This window comes from Mesocricetus auratus, unplaced genomic scaffold (assembly GCF_017639785.1).
Source record: "Mesocricetus auratus isolate SY011 unplaced genomic scaffold, BCM_Maur_2.0 Super-Scaffold_100004, whole genome shotgun sequence".
Taxonomy (NCBI): domain Eukaryota; kingdom Metazoa; phylum Chordata; class Mammalia; order Rodentia; family Cricetidae; genus Mesocricetus; species Mesocricetus auratus.
The window spans coordinates 94,938,188-94,955,606 of NW_024429189.1; the positions used below are offsets into that span (position 1 = coordinate 94,938,188).

Below are 17,419 nucleotides of genomic sequence, written 5' to 3' on the forward strand. Positions count from 1 at the left end.
AGATCATCTCTCCACCCCTTACAGACATCCCTACAGCCAGGCAGGAGGGAGATTTCCCACCCGCTACCTTCCCTCTGGTTGCCTTGGGCCTGGGGTAGTGCAGATAATCATCCAGCTGTTTCTAATTAACTTAACATTTTGAGCCTTCTTGTTAAACAAACGCATCCCCTGCAAGCCATTACAAAAGCATTTTATGAACACGGACTTACAAATGCATCCTCAAGCTTACCAGTGTCCAGAAATTTTGCATTGACTAATATTCTTTGTCAACAAGAAAGGACACAGGTAGGAAAATGAATGAAAATTCCATCATTTACAGCGGTTCTCATCTCCTTTACATGGGTAGCCTGGTTGCTGAAGTGTGCAGAATGGTTTGCTAGCAAAACCAGAGTCCTCCCAGACCTATTCTCCAAGTGCTCTCAGAGGCTCAGAGAGCTCACGGTAGCTAGTTTTCCCGCAGGGCAGACTCATATACTTTGTGCTCCTGGCTGGACCTGGGGATGAGGATGCTAATAATTTACAAGCAGAGATAAGATAGGATTCGGAGGAGGAGGTCAATCAGATAAAAATGCCACACACATACTTGGGATTTAGCTGAATCTTTCATCTGTTCTGAAGGGGAAATAGGAGGAGGATGGAGATGAAGATGAGCGTGAGCAGCAGGCTTCTGGCCATCTGCCTGTTTCTAACACACTTGCGGTTTAGTTCAATCCATCTTTAAACAAGGTAGCGTGACTCATCTCGTCTTTTCTGCTTCCTTTTTCTCTTCTGCCTCCATCAAAGAATTGAAAGATGCATTTACGATACTCTCAGTTTACCTTCCAAGAGGAACATCCTTGAAAGATGAATTCACAATACCCCCAGTTTACCTTCCAATAGGAACATCCTTTGAAAAACTGATTCTGCCAGAATTAGCTGAATGGGCACAGATGCTGTGGGGTGAGGAGAGAGTGAGGCCCAGAGGCCCCAGTTGACTCTGGTGACCTTTGAACTCACCCTCATCTGCTACAGTGAGGGTGAGACTTTACCTTGACTCAGGTTAGAAAAACTTCTCTCCCCCACCAACAATTCCAAAGCACATTAAGGATCTTGTGTTTGGACAGCAACTCCGTGAATCTTGAAAATCAAGAAACTCTATACTCAGGGAACAGTAAAACTGCATGGCAGATATAAAGAAAGCTTTCCCAGGGGAAGCTATCCTGGAATCTAGTTTTGGGGTAGGCCCTGCTGTTCTCACAAAACAATCTTACAATCTTACAGAGTGACTCCAGGCAGCCATCTTCTTCAGCCTCCTGCCTAAAGAAAGAAGGGTGAAGCCTTTGGCACTGAAAATGGGACTGACAGTTTGATCTTTTCTTCTGTCATAATCTCAGAATTTATGAGAGGATGGAAGACAGACAGTGATGGTAGGACCAGATCCAATGGGAAAGGAAAGTTTCGCCCGACTGTTCTTCACAACTAGCCCCAACGTTGCTCATTCTTCCTACTCATTTTCTGAAAAAAGAGGTCAAAATCGAAGCTCGGATTTTTAAAAAATTTTTGTTTGTATATTGTTCCATCCTGTTTTATCAGAGATCTTCTCCAGATAAGATGGCCTCACCCTTTGTCTGTAGATTTTGCTCTCTTTGAATGGGTACATTTACACATTTCAATCACTTTAATTTCCATAAATTAAAATTAAGTCTTTTTGTTTTGGTGACCCAGAGCCTTCTGAAGCAGGGTTAAAAAGAATACTAAGGTTTTCAACCATGCAAGAGACTGACCATTACATAAAAAAGCTTTTTATCCCTTCCTATTTCCTCAAAAGTTAGTTCTCAGAAAACAATCAATTTACTGTTTGCGCCCTATTTACCAGCCAGGTTAAAGGTTCAGGAAAAGAAAGATTTCAAAATATTTACATTAAAGCGAAAGGTTCTGTAGAGCGGGAGCTGTCCTTGTCCCTGACACAGGCAGGAGAAGCAGGATGGCCACAGTCTGCCTGTTCTCTCACTCAGCACTGTTTCTTCTGAGAGTGTGGTACTATCTTCTCCCTGGTGATGTTATACATCATAACTCAGGTCCTTAGAGTCCAGGAGAATAGTTTACTGCTGACACATGTCTACTATTTTCTATATATTCATTTTTCAAAATAAATAATTTGGTGAGTTAAAGTAAACAATATGTATGGTGGTCAGCATGGTGAGCCTCTGCATTTATGTCAGTTGTTTTGCTCAGAGCTAACACATTAGCACAGAGATCTTCCTATGCCAATGTGGTTGCTAGGCAATATCTTCTCTACTTTGTGGATTTGCAAAGCAAGAATCTGGCACCACTACTCCACATGCACATCACACATACACATAGCTATATTGTACATATCCACCAAATGTGTTCATACCTATCACAGACACCGTGTACCACAGAAGCCATATCTATTTATACATAGTGCACAGATACCACATACATGAACTTCACATACCAACATCCACATTACACATGTGTCACACATATCTAGACACACACACACACACATACCACAGATGCACAGATGTCTACATTCACATCCACCCATGAACCCAATCACATATTCATGCGTGTGTAAATATACCCAAGTATACACACGCTGCAGATATGTATCACACAGAGATACCCACACATACACCATAGACATCTATTCTGAAGACACCAAACACACAGGCAGCAGCATCATATGCATCACAACCTATGTCACATGTACACATGCAAAATACTCATATGACCACACACACACACACACACACACACACACACACAATTAGTTGCTCACACTCATTCTTATGCCTCAAAGTGGGCTTGGCTTCTTCTGAGGCAAGCCTGCAGGTAACAGGTAAGTTTCTGGGGAGCCTGCTCCCTTTTAAAAGGACAATGTGGTGTTAAGAGGCTACTGTTTGCAAAGTAACTGGTAGGTGAAATAAGAAACCAGCTTGGCGGAAGCCTGAGATAGCCTGAGGAAAGGTTTGCATAGCAGCAGGTTAGCCCTGCTCAGACCAGGACCTCTCTAGCATGAATGGCTGGTCAGTGACTAACTGAGAAATATTAATTTCTAATAGGCATGAACAAGTCATCCTGAGCAAGTTGGGGACTGCAGACATCTAGAAAGGCCTAGAAGAACAAAATGTCAGGGTAGTGGTTGGTATGGAGTGATGACTGCAGATCAGTAACCACTGTTGATGGTTTGTTTTTCTTTAATCTTGCTTGCAATCCTTAGACACCAGCAATGGCTTGTATAGAAGATTTTTCATAGTTTACCACTCCATCCCTGTCTCTGTATTGCCACTGATTCTCACAGTTTCTCCCACCCTAATCAGCTGCCTACATGTAGCCCAGGAGCCTCTGTCTGACTGGCCACTCCACCACTCAGCCTAGAACCCTGAAGAATCAAGAGCAGACATGGCCTTTGCCCTCCTTAAGTCCCCCAGTAGCCGGTGCTCAAAGCTGGGTCCTCTACCATTTTGACTCAGCAAGGAGAGCCTAGAACTGCACAGGTCATTGAGCTTGCAGTTATGTCTCCATGTCAGTGGCCATGCACGGGCCTTTTGAAGGGCTGCATGGCAGACAACTGCACTGAGGCCAGATACTTTGGATTTCAAGCCAAGGCACGCCATCATGTGTCAGCTTTGTGACAGGAGGTGAACTGACTCTTGCGAAACCTCAGTTTCCTTAACCTAAATGAAGATAACAGTACTGCCTCCGGGGCCTGTAAAGAGACTGAACTAATGTTGGAAGCCACCAGAAGAGCCAGAGCCTGGGTAGCCGGGATGATTGCTAGAAAGTCTACAACCCTGTCTATGAAGACACTCCACACACAGGGCCTCTGAGATAGACCTGGTCTTCAGAAGAGTGGCCATCTGAGATCCATTCCAGCCTTGAAATCAGACTGGCTTTTGAGATCCTAAGTCAAGTATAAAAAGAAACACACCCATGATTACCAAAGTGAGAACCCAGACAGTGGGTGGGTGGATGCCAAGAGGTAAATCAAGTCTAATATTAGGAGACTATCATCTGTCTTAGTCATTATGAGTCAAGGCCACACTTTCCCTCAACTGACCTTAAAAGTATGTTAGTATTAAGAAAAGATATGTGGTTCTAGAAAGTTCAACCAGAGCCATTTGTCAAAGGCCTCAGCAAAGATAACCAAGGGACCCCGCCAAGACTGCCAGACTTTCATCTCTCTTGACAACTTCATCCAAGAACTCAGTAGGCTTCCATTTGAAAGGAGACAGCCTAGCTCCTTCTGCCCTGAAATGCCCCCTATGGAGCAGGGGAGGGGAAGAGATTCTTCCCATGGATGTTTTCACGCACACACGCACGCACGCACAGGCTTGCTTTCTCTTCCTGGCATTTTTGTGAAAACATGGGATCAAAGAGCCCCGCTGGAAGGAGCTGCCTAAAGCCCATGCCACACGTGAACCCTTCTGCCTCAGATGTACACAAAGCCCTTGGTTTAACCACAGTCTTGCTGTGGTTGGCACATATGCAGATCTAGCTTCACACCAACCTGCAAACATTTCAGAGATACTGATCTGGGAGGGAGAGGAAAGAGTTGAAAGACTGGGAATAATTGTTTCCCAAAGGAACCTATATTCCAAATCCTACAGAAAACCAGATACTCTCCCATTTCTAGGAAAGCCCAGGGGAGGAGTGAAACTGAACCACAAGATTTTGGGGGAGAACCTGGTGGTCTTTAGGAGGCAACGTAAGTTCTCTGAGAGAAAGTCATTCCATGCTAACCTCATTTCCTGTTTTGACGAGCTGCACCAGCACAGGCGATTAGGGGAATGCCCAGAAAGTGTGTCTTGCTTTCAGTAAAGCATATGAAAAGCTCTCCTCCTATCCTATCTATGTACGGTTCAAGATGGGCTAGATGTCAGTGAGGCCAGGATTCATAATTGCCCAGACAAAACATGCCTAGAGAAAGCCAGCTCATGACCTCATGTCAGTCCTGTTGACCTGTTGGCCAGGCCACCACTCACTCAGGAGATCTCAGATTCACAGTCAAGTGTGGTCTGGAATGACTGCCACCCCACCCACCAGGAGGTTGAGTGGTGACAGCATTAGCCTGAGGTTGGATGCCAGGGGTGCCCTTGAGAGGCATGGGCTTCGCTGAGACCGGCATGACTCTTGCCTGTGTTTTATATCACCTATCACTTTTTAAAATAACTTGCAAGGAGACACAGAAGGCATATTTACTAAACTTGCAGGTCACACAAAGCTCTGAGGAAGAAAACATCTAATTCAAGGGCTGAGGATGAGAAGAGAGTGGTGAAACTCAATACATCATGGGCAGGCTGATTAAAAAACACAACCTATGTAGGGGTTTAAAAAAAATCTCTGAACGTGTTCTCGAGGCTGTGACACTAGGCATTTAAGTGTGCCCAAGATTGCGAAAAACCAAACCTTCACCTTTTAATTCTTTCCTTAAGCCTGAACTCCTTTTAGGGACACTCGAGTGACATTCTGAATCCCTCCCCTGTAGATCTGAGGGCCTCTGTGTGAGAGCAAAGTAAACCCAAGATGATAAAGTGCTTAAAAAGGGAAAGCTCTGAAATTCTACATAGTATTATTCTCTGTCTAAGGTGCTTTCCCTACAACTTAAAAAAAAAATAGAAAGAAATCTGACAGTCTCTGAGTGATAAGAAGAAAATGATTCAGCTTTGGCGTCTCTCTCTTCATCTCTAAACCCATGCTGCCAGAGCTGGCTCAACCCTCTCCCTGAACCCATTACTTTTTTAAACTAAGTACATTTTCTGTGTATAGGTGTGCTTTCCTGCATGTATGTGCGTAAGGTAAGTGTGACGCCCACAGAGGCCAGGAGAGGTTGTCGGAGCCACTGAGTTGCAGATGGCTGTGAGTACCATGTGGGGCCTAGGAATAGAACCGGGGTGGTCTCTCCAGCTTGACCTGAGCCCATTTCAAAAGCTGTGACTCTGTGGTGGCAACACTTCTACCTCTCTTCTCCAAAACGTCTTAATTTCTCACATTACAGTAATTCCACGGGTGGTCTAGAAGGTTCCCTTTCCATGCCTGGGTCTCCAAAGAGGCAGATGTGAGAATTGTCTCAAATGAACACCAAAGGACAGGTCTTGGACTCTGTGTGGGATATTTTAAGTTCTTTTCAGTCGTTGAGTGCAGAGAACATTTCCTTTGCTGCTGCCTAAACTCTGGCTCAGAATATAGATAGATGCTTGAGGTAAGAGGGCAGGCATTTGCAAACTTAACCAGCAGAGAGCTAGCTCAAACTCTTCCCGGGTCCACCAGAGTTTCCCTTACGGTAGGGCTCCCTGCTCCCATGTGCCAGGCTAGCTCCTATGCTTCTCATGACATTGCCTTTCCATGATATGTATGTGTGTATATATTCTCTTCTGAATTGTTCAATACGACAGCTGCAGCCACAGGAGACACTCGGCTTATATGAACTGAAGTCAAAAGCAATTAAAAATTGAGATCTTCAGTTATCTTAAATGTCCAGGGGCCAGATCGGCTGAAGGATACAGTAACAGACAAGGTGGTTCTAGATTGTCTAGCAGCTACATCAAATGTATATAATATACTGATAATAATTTGTAATAGAAGTAGTATAGTATTTATATTATAATTTATAATACAATTAATAATAATATACATATCCTCGGTTCTATTAAATGTCCAGTGGCCACATCAACTGAAGGATACTGTAACAGACAAGGTAGACTAGTGTTGCTCAGTCTTGACTTAGCATTAAACATGCTTGTGTTGGCTCAGTGGTTAAAAGCACTTGCTCTTCCAGAGGACCCAGGTTTGATTTCCAGCCCCCACTGGAGGTTCACAATGGTCTGTAACTCCAGTCCCAGGGATCCAACATGCTCTTCTGATTTCTTCATATATCAGGCACCCATGTGGTACACAGACATGCACACAGGCAAAAAACTTACATACACAAAATAATCAGATAAAAAATTTTAAATGCCTGTGGAGAATTTCAAAATATCAGTGTTTGTTCCTTGTGTTTCCTATTTCCAAATTCTGATGCTTTAAATCCAGGTGAATCCTGGATGTTGAGGGGTTTTGTTGGTTTTTCCATATATTATTCATGAGTAATTCCACTCTCTGGTGAGGGTCAGAATTTTGTCCTAAAAGCATCTAAAATTATATAGTCGGTTCTGTTTTGCTTTTTCTCTTACTATCCTTATGAGTGAATTATCCCATGACTGCTGTACAGATCATTTCTGGTCCTTCTGGACCCTGTGAATCCCAGTCTTCTGTTGAGGCCATAAACACCCTGTGAGTAGAGGTGGGCGATGAGCAGAGGGGGCGGGGCTGTGCTCTGTTTGAGAACACATAAAGGGAAGGATATCTGGGTAGACATGCCTACTAGTGGGAGCCCATGCTTCAGGGTAGGGGTCTGCCCAGAGAGGACTGTGTGAACCTCTGCAGGGCACACACACGGGTCTAAGCTCCTTGTCACTTCCTGGGACTTTGTCTCCACTCCCTGTGTGATCCCTCCATATTGCTCCCTTCTCTTGGAGAGCCCAGACAAATGGAGCTAGCACAGGAGATAAGGTCTCAGGGCTTTCTGCTGGGGAAAGCTACTGCTGCAGACACCCCACTGGAGACTTAATTTCTTCCACAACTCAATGGGTTTTGATTTTCCTGGAATATAATTAAACAAACTTCAGGGCAGACAAGCAAGAAGAAGATTGGTTCTGATGAGCATCCAGGTATGAAGACAGTGGAGGGCTTGTGTCTCACCCCTTCTGCTGAGCAGGGGTTTGAAGGATGGACAGGATCCTCACCCTACTGCTCCAGCAACCAGCTGCAGAGATGGAGGCTTAGCTTCACCATGTGGTTAGAATACAAATACTCCTGTTGCTGAGAAGCAACGAGATGATTGACTTAGGTAGCACATGTCTGCTGTGCTGAGTGCCAGATGCTGTGGACAGACTTGGGGATAAGACAGCACATCTGTCTCTGTAAAGAGGAAACTGGAGAGGACAGTGAGATGCAGAAATAATAAACAAACTATGAAGGTCACTTCTAATACTAGTTAAGCCCTATGCAGAAAATAAGGGACACGAAATGGAAGGGGTAATGATGTCTCTCAGGACTTGGTGTTCAGGGAGGCTTCCCAGAGTCTCAGCATTTGGGCGAGAACCGGATGATGTCCCTGGGCCATTCACACAGGGCCTCTGTGATGAGCCCCATGACCAATTAGCAAACTGATATTGAGAGTATAAAGTAGTGAGCACAGCCACTGAGTTATCCTTGGATTTCTGCTACGCTTACAAGTGAAAACTAATAGACTCTTGGAAGGTGACTATAAATGGCCTCTTTGGCTACATTCCCAGGATGATGAATGCATTCATCTTACATTTGGGGATGAGATGAGGACTCTGTAGAAGGAATGACTAGCCATCTCAGAGGATATTGGAGTGCCAGCCACAAGATTTGAGGAATGGATTTGGAAAATCAGGACATCTGGATGAAACATCCATGAGATACGTAGTCCTTCACTTCTTGAGCCAAGCTTATAAGTAGACTACACATGTCAGGGAGGTAGGGGGAGAGGCTAGCACATCTTGTCTCTAGAACATAGCACCCAGTAGACTCCATAAGAAATCATTATGTATTGAATCTTCAAATCAGTGATGTATGTGGAGGTGGAGGGGGGATGGGGGGAGGGAGAGTGGGAGTTTCCCATTGCAGCTCAAAGCTGAAGGCAAGCTCTAGGCCAGTTATCAGCTGTGACCAGATGAACATGGACAGATCCCAATGCTCTCAACTGTGGGCCTGCCAACAGTGACTCCAGAGAGATCTAGAATGGAATCAAAAACAGAACAGATATGGCTAAGTACTGAGATCCAAGCTCAGCGCACTTTTTAAAGATGCTGTGGTGATCTATGTGGTTATGGCAATCTTGACACGTAGCCTTGGAGAAAGCTAACTTAAGTTCAAGCTTAGCATCCTTAGTGTTTCTGTACGGCTAATTAACAGACTATTCCATTTTCTTTAGTTTTGCTTTTAATGAAGTAAAGATCAAGACATGAGTGAGGACCCAATAAGTGGGAAACCAACGGAAGACTATCATCGAAAACACTGTAGGCCCATCACCAGTGAGCATGGAGGTCCACCAGAACCCTCAGTAGTTAGAGTCCATTCCCAGAGAGGGAAACCCTTCACCTGCCTTCTAGTTGCAATCAGCAGGCAGCAGGTAGAGGTGCTGCTGGGGGGACATCCTGATTTCTCTGTGTCTGTGTCATTTTCGATCAACTGTGTCATGGGGCTTCCTGTTTCAGCTCCCAGTTATTCTGAAACAAAAATATGCAAGAAAAACATAGGTCACTGCCAACCGCACTGAGACAGTCACTCTAGTACATGGAAACTGAAAAGGGAGACAGATCATAAATGCCGCTGTGAGAAGAGGGTCAGATCAATAACACATCTATTCACAGGGTGATACTCGAAATCCAAGGGTGATGGTGAGGTGCGGCAACCTTTTAAAAACCATCCATGGGAGATCAGAAAGATAAATGTTCTAGAGTCCCACTGTCTTGTTTAGAGTCACCCTGTTGTGACTCCCCAATGGAGTCTGGTGCCCGGTAAGCTTTGAGGCTCTATTTCTGTGTATTCTTGTTGATTTTTCTGGAGACTCACATAGAACTTAAAAGATACCCCAGGTGATTCCTTGAGCTCCCACTCCCAAAGACCCAGAGCAACCTCAAGTAAGGTCACTGGGAATTCAAATTCATGAAGCAAAGCTCCTAGTCACCTCTCTTCTATGAGTCTCTGAAGAGCACAGTTGTGGGCTCACTCGAACTTGTGACAAGTAGCCTCCATAGGAAGGAAGGAAAAAATGAGACAACCCCCCTCCCCACACACACAATCAAGCAGAAGTTGCAAGGATTGTACAAAGCTGACAAAAGTTCCAGAAAGACCATGGTTCTATTAATAACTGCATTGTTGCTTGAGGCCCCTGTGGTCAGCCTCCCAAGATGCACCTTGCTTGAGATCACATTCTCAGCTAGCTCTCCCAAACAAGTGAAAGGGTATTTCCAAAGGCAGAGTAGATAGAGGTGCAGATGGTGCCACACCCCCAAAGGACATGTTGTAGGCCCACAAAGTCAGCTCTGCATTCAAATCTGCTGCATACACACACACACACACACACACACACACACACACACACACACATACACACACACAGATGGAGCAGTTTTTCCACGAGAAGGTTGAGGTGATTGGAGACAATACTCCCATGGGAGGAAGGTCAGATCTAAGCTGGCCACTGTTTCCAGCTGTGATTCTGAACAGCACTGCCAACAGCGGAGAAGACAATACCACTCAAAGCTTCCTGGGACATCCCCCTGCCCCAGCTGTCCCCTTCCCAGGCAGCCTACTTACGATAGCAGCCCGAGTTCACCCTGAGCTCCAGTGGGTCCTGCACACTTCCCCGAGGCCTTTTGCTAACGCCTCACACTTTTCTGCACCATCAGTGGAGGGAGTGAATGACTTTTGGAATAGCTCTATCATTCCCCATGAGATTCCTTCACAATGCACAGTGTACAAAGGACATGGGAAGTAGGAAATACGGAAAGTTGCTCGGTCTGGTGCATTGTGTGTTTCCCACTGTGTGCTGCTGCTGCTGCATGAAATTAGGAAGTCCTGTGGAGGGCAAATTGCCCAGTCATTGAAGTCTGACTGGAATTCTCCTAAGGACCCTTTCTGAGCTGCAGGTCACTAGCAGCAAAGCTTCTCTGGGGCGCAAGGCTCTTGATACTGGCAGCTGTGGTGAGCTGGGGTCTTTACTTTCCTTCAAAGGCCCCATTGGCAGTGGCAGGGGGCAAGTTTCTGGAAGCTGAAGAACCTGGCTGTGTGACACCTACACAGTCAGGAGGAACAGCACCCGCCCGCCCCCATGGTGTCCCCAGCGAATCTCTTGGGAAAACTAGCTTCCCATTTTGTGTCCTGTGAGCCAGCATTTTCTGACCAGGCTTACAGTATCCGCCATCTGGCCCAGGATTTCATCCGCAGTGCCTTCCTGGGTGGGCAAAGAGAAACAGGAACTGGGTGACGCGCCAGTGGCTGACATGGGTGGAAGGACAAACTAGCCTGCTTTAGTCCTACCAACGAAGCAGAGACGGCTGGCTGCCCTGCCCTCACCAGCCGGCCTCTTCTTAGCGGGATGCAGGTCCCCAGTGTAACGGCCCCAGCAGCGCTCCGGCAGCTACAATATGGCATACTCAGCCAAGTGGGTACAGAAATTGCTCAAGGTGGCCAGGCCTTACAGATGAAGCAGTCCAGGCCTACAGAAGGAGGAAGTGGACACCCTTCCCAAGGTCACACTGGAAGGGGCACAGCTGGACTGGGACTTGGGTCTTTCCCACCTAGTTCCCATGGGCTAGTGGCCAAAGCTGAGAAGTTTCTTGAATTTCAGCTCCCCAGTAAAGGGACTGAATTAGCTGAACCCAATTCCTATAGACCCTATCCTGGATGGCTATCTAGTTATCATAGGAGAAGCCCAGGCTAGTCCATCTCGGTACTATAAGAAGTTTGTTCCTAATGCCCAGCAAATCTCAAGAATGGCTTCCATGATCTAGTGGACGCTGAGAGTGGGTAGATACTACCCATGACCCTCCAAAATCGGGATGGGCCTGAAGGCTTGCCTGGTCACACGTGGGGCCATTTTACTTTCCGCTCTGGCGAGCTTTGCTGTTCCTGTGGATCTTTAATATTCACTATATTGAATACACAACTTTATTTCCCCAAGATATTATGGACAGCCTGGAGGCTACACATACTACACTGAAGACAAGTGCTCACTGAGGACCAGAAATGCAGTCCAGGCTAGAGCTGTCTGTGCAGGGAAAGAGGCAAATCCTTGATGCCCCCTCACCCTTGTCTTGTCTCTCACCAGAGTCCTGCGTCCAGAGCTACATCCATTATCTCTGAGCAAACGCAGAGCCTTTGGGGGTGGGGGACTCCCCTGAGAAGCTTCTACAGAGTGCTCCCTGCATCCTTTTTAACAACACCTGACTCAGAAAGTGACTGTGCGGAGGCTTTCAGCACCGACGGCAGAGCCAGAGTCCTTTCCAGAGCTGTCCCGACATGCTCAGCTTCTCTCACTCACCACTGAGTACAGCATCCCGACTGCCAGAGTGTCTTTGATGTGTGTTTTCACTCAAACTTGGCACCTCTTACCCACCCGGCAGACCCCAAAGTATCAGGATCCCAAAGTCCAGCAGGCAGAGCTTGACAGTCATGCCCAGCTTCCCACCCACATCCTGATGCTTACGTTGTGAGTGTCCTGGGAGGGTCAGATGCTCACGAGGAATTCAAATACAGAGGTTCAAGGATCTTGCAAGTTCACCTTTTGGTAATTCTTGGGTACCTCTAGGAACAGCCTCAGTTTTTATCAAAGGTACAGATGGGCAAAGGGGTCCACAGATAGAGGTCTGATATCCCTAGGTTATCTTCTGGTCTCATCTTTCCACACCCTTCCCGTTGGCTACTTTTTCCATTTTGCTAGATAAAAATTAATCTTCAAAGAGTGAATCCTCATGGACACTTTAGCAGACTGATAAAGCCTGACTGGCTTTGTGAGAGGCCAAACTATAGAAAACCCTGCTGTACAGAACCTGAGGAATGCAAAGGCCTTTGAAACGCAATGTTAACCAGAAACAACCCAGAGGCACGATCCTTCAGGCATGGGAGCCTGGCCCTGGGCAGCAAGTAGTTCTCAGCGCAGGTCTCCAGACCAGACCATTCTCTCTGCAGCAGCATGGAATTACCTACGGATGCATCAGATATACAAACTTCCCCTGGGTCTTCTAATTTGGAAACTCTGGGGGTAAAGGCCAGGAACTGGGGTTGTCCTCACAAACCCCCACCAGTAGAAATGCAAGAGTGGTCAGTGACAAGTGGTGGTTTGTTCACAGTGATAGCGTTTGACGCTGGGCCATGGACTTAGCCTCTACTGGCCCTACTGGCTACCTCTAGCCATCTGTTGGTGTCTAGTTTCAATAATTGTACTCAAGCCACTCCATGGATGGCCCTTTCCAGAGTTCCCCATAGAGGGCAGGAGAAGTGTGTAACTCCGAGGGCATCCAAAGCTTGGGGAGATTGCAGGGGGAAGCCTCCATCTCTTACTTTTGATATTAAATACCTGAACAACACAGATCTTAGCTGGAGGGCTCTAAAACCCACAAGGCCAAAATTCTCCTACATCAGACTGTTCAACCAGCCAAGCCACCCATCACTGCCTCCTCTCCCCAGCCTACATATACCTACTGAGAATACAGGTCCCTGAGGTCTCTTGACATTTCCCTTCAATAGAAGCAGAACCATGTCACCAGCTCTGCATAGCCAGCTGTCTCCCTGGGAAGAAGGGTGACTGCAAAGCCACCTACCTTCTGTCTGGTCACACTGAAGTGTCAGAGCATAGGTACCAGACATAACAAAAGACTTGTACTGAGACAGGTAGGAACCACAGAAGGGCAGCTCAAAAATAGGTTGAAAAGAATAATTTAACAACAACAACAAAACCTTAACTTTGTACAGGAAGTCTGAGAAAAAGGAGAAAAGAAAAAAAGAAGGAAGAAAAGAAAGAAAGAAAGGAAGGAAGGAAGGAAGGAAGGAAGGAAGAAGGAAGCTAGGAAGCTGTTAAGTATGTTACAGGTAAGATGTTTGTCCCTCAGTTTCCATGGTGACCTTTACAGAGATGGGGCCACAGGCAGGGTGGAGTAATTGGGTACCGTGGGGACTTAAATTAAGTTCACGAAGTACAGGCTGGTCAGACACCAGTAGGACACAGCCTTCCCAAAAGGTATAGGCACCATATCTTTAAGGACAGGACACTGTCACTCCTGAGTCTCTGCCTAAGGTTTTATGTGTTTCAGGTGAAGAAGCAAGGCTTGCAAGAGCTTGACCACAACCCCCACGCCCACCCACATACCCCTGTACAACTACAGTGTCTGGAGAAAGCCCGCCAGTCCAGCCAGCCTCCATCCAGGCCTCGGGGCCACGGAGACCTGCACAACAGCAAGCCAGTCCAGTCCTGCTTTATTTAGCTTTCGGGTCACAGACACCACCCCGGAGGCTACCTGAGACAGGAAGGAGGGAGGGGGCTGCTGCCTGATCATCTATCTGTCCTCTGTGAAATGTGACCTGACTGGACTTTGAAAAATATCAGGGAGGTATGTACTCATATCCTACACAGAAGTAGAATGGAGACAATCTGTCAGACCCATGTCTGCTTCCTCTTGGTAGCACCAAATAGAAGAAGAGTGGACATTAGGAGTCCTCTTCCCTACAATAATAGTCAACACTGGAAAATAAGCAACTAATTGAAAACATAGCAACTAATTATGTAACCGTGGAAGACAGCAATTAGTCAAAGGAGGGAGTAAAGAAAGAAAAAGGGGTTTTGTATATCATAATCTTAAAAATAGAAGCAAAAGCTTCAAATCACACCCCGTTGTCTATTGTGCACCCCTCATTTAGCTGCTGAAAAGGTTAATAATTTTCCTACCGAAACTGAATGTGGGTTGTGAAAGAGCATTAAAATGAAGAAAATTTCCCCGTGGCTGCTAATGTATTATCACCAAAGCCATCGAGTTTCAGTTTGAGTTATTTGTATTTATTTGTGAAAACAAAGATCACATCAGCAGAAGCCTCATCCTAATTATTGTCCTGGAGTGTCTGAGTTATTTTAGATGGAAAAAAAGAAGACCCTCACATGTATGTACACACACACACACACACACACACACACACACAGGCATGAGAAGGCAAAACCAGGCTCAAGGGAGAAGATATGTTTAACTCAGTTCTATCACTTGAAAAAAAGTTTGTCTTATGTAAAACATTAACATTTATTTACAGTTTGGCTCCATTTGTACTTTTAGTTGTTAAAATTTTTGTCTAGTGTACGGCCAGGTAGAGAACTCTTTTTTTTTTTTAACTAATGTTTGTTTAGCACACTCAGAAGTGTAATCATAGTCATATCACAATTCCACGTGGAAGACTTATGGGGAAAATACAACTGAAATTCTCCTTTCAAAGATCAAAATCGTGAGCTTGGAGACATTTCCGAGCAAGTGGGAGCTGGTGAAAGGCAGAAGCTCGGGTGCCTTTAACCAAAACGTGTGTCAGATGCCAGCAGAACAGGTTGTTCTCTGAAGTTTTAAAAGAAACCAGATGATGAAGTGGTTAATGGGGCTGTGAGGTGCTCAGAGACTGCTCTGCCTGTATTTCCATCACAACGTAAACACCAGAATGAGAAAAAAATCTGCAGAAAGAACCCTCCAGAGGTCTCACATCACCGAACAAACTGTTTTTCTACCTATTTTGTGTTGCGGGCTTTTGTTATCAACCCAATCGGCAAATTGTGGCCAATTTTGTCATGGTGTAAGCAGACATTTTGTTCCCAAACTGTTTTCAACATTTTAGCTACCAATTACAGTCAATGAGAAAATGAACAAGCCACAATACAAACAGAAAGGGTACTTCTTCTGTACCCAATTAACCCCTTTTAAGGTTAGAAATGCGAAGATGTGCAATGGTACATATATTTGAAAACAGAGCTCTAGTAAATTCACATCCTGAAACAACCTAATCAGCCTTCTATGGAAAAAAAGAATCATTAGCAATGAACCTGCTGCTGATTGGATTTTGAAACCAGCCGGGAGACGTTCTCTGGTTCTGACCACGAGGAGCCCCTGAGACTGCCCTGTCTGATGACACACTATATCATTATTAATTTACAAAAAAAAAATTTACAGAAACCAGATAAAGCTTGAAAATGCAGATGAGACTCCTTGGGAGTCAAATGAATTAAACCAAGGTTTTAAAAAAGAAATCACCAGTTAAGCAGTTATTTACTACTGAAAATAAATGACACCCACAGAGTTCAAGCAATATATTAATACTGAAACCAAACGGCAGCCTTACACCACAAATCATTTCATTAAAAACAAATAAAGAACGGCACCTAGTTAAAATGAAAACGCATGACTTTATTTGATGAGGCATTAAATATTAAGATCAAGACGGATGGAAAGCTGGCATGGCTCCCCCCACACCCCTTTTCGTTGTTGCTGTGTGTCTTTAAAACAAGACACTGGCAGTGAAGAAGCCAGGAAGGACCCTTCCCTAAAGACTCAAGAATGACCTGGGAGGCAAGCAGAACGTGGCATGCAGGACCGAGTTCAGAAAGCTCTGCTTGTCACCGTTCCTCAGGGGCGAAGGCACAGCAGTGTGTACATTTTTAGCCTTTTAAAATACCAACATGCCCACACACTGCCTCAGATTAAACCAAGGAGAAAATGACACATTCTGAAACCATTTTCTACAGCTCCTTTCCTGATAACACTGAGGCGCTTACAATCAATTAATGAGTTCTTAAAAGCCCAAACAACTCTCCACAGAGAGCGCCGCCGTTCACAGTAGCCTGCTCGCCGCTCTCAGTTTTTCAGGCAATTCTGCAAGTATCAATCTTTGTTATTTGTGTTGAGGAAAACTCGGGTTTTCACCTCTACTTTAGACAAAGACACTGCTCATTGTTCTGGATAGTTAAATGGAGGAACGCTTTGAAAAAGCCCACAGAGACACCACAGTGCTTCCCTGACCTCAAACAAAGGAGGCATTGGTTAATTCTTGTCCCTTGTGCCTTTGCACAACCCGTTCATATTTGAAAATTCTTTAGGTAGCAAAGAAAGGAAACACCCACGGAGTCTAAGGAGTCATTGTTTCTTCAGAAAGTCAATTTCTTCATAAACAACCACCCCAAAATAAACAGTGAGGAGGACCCAAAACAAGCAGCCTTTAAACACTCAGGAGGATGGCTGGACAAACAAACAGATTGTCAGAACGCTTAGCACAAGGAATTCTAAGTCATAAGCAAGGAAGTCACTTTTATTTGTGGTCAACCTAAAAGCTCCTCCTCAGTGAAAGGTCGACATTGCTTCTGGTAAAGTGGAACTGATGGGAACACCAGTGAGTTAATATCTTCCATTCTAGAACCTGCATGAGATTCAGAATGCTTCAGTCCCCAGATCTCCTCTGTCCTAGGAGGCAGTGTCCCTCCAAGCAAGCCATGTCCCTCGTGGAAGACACCAGCATTTAACACTAGACAGACGCAACAACTTTGAAACGATGCTGTGATTTAAAAGTGACCGGGAATTTCAAGACAAAAGAGGTCACGGATATTTGTCATCTTCAGAGAATATTTGATGAGAATTTTACTTTGGAGTACCCTCTCTGTCCTCGTTCAGCAAAACCAACCACTCAGAACAGCCTGGGCTGAGCACCTACCACCCTTGTAAAACCACACACAGCCCCGTTGCCCTGTGTGAGACTTGGGAAATGATGGTGGCTTTAGTCATCTGGAAAAAGCAAAGCATGACATGGTTTTCATGGGCTTTCTTCA

The 17,419-nt window shown here is 45.3% G+C and overlaps 1 long non-coding RNA gene across 4 annotated transcripts in view; it reads right to left on the bottom strand.

Annotated features, from left to right (window-relative positions):
• LOC106021011 overlaps nucleotides 1-17,419 on the bottom strand; it is a 114,985-nt gene that overhangs the window by 45,343 nt on the left and 52,223 nt on the right. For 3 of the 4 annotated variants that reach the window (XR_005877387.1, XR_005877389.1, XR_005877388.1), the window contains one exon: nucleotides 584-9,302. The exons of the other annotated variant lie outside the window; for it this stretch is intronic. This is a non-coding gene — a long non-coding RNA (uncharacterized LOC106021011). The remainder of the gene's footprint in view (nucleotides 1-583; nucleotides 9,303-17,419) is intronic. 4 annotated transcript variants of the gene reach the window in all.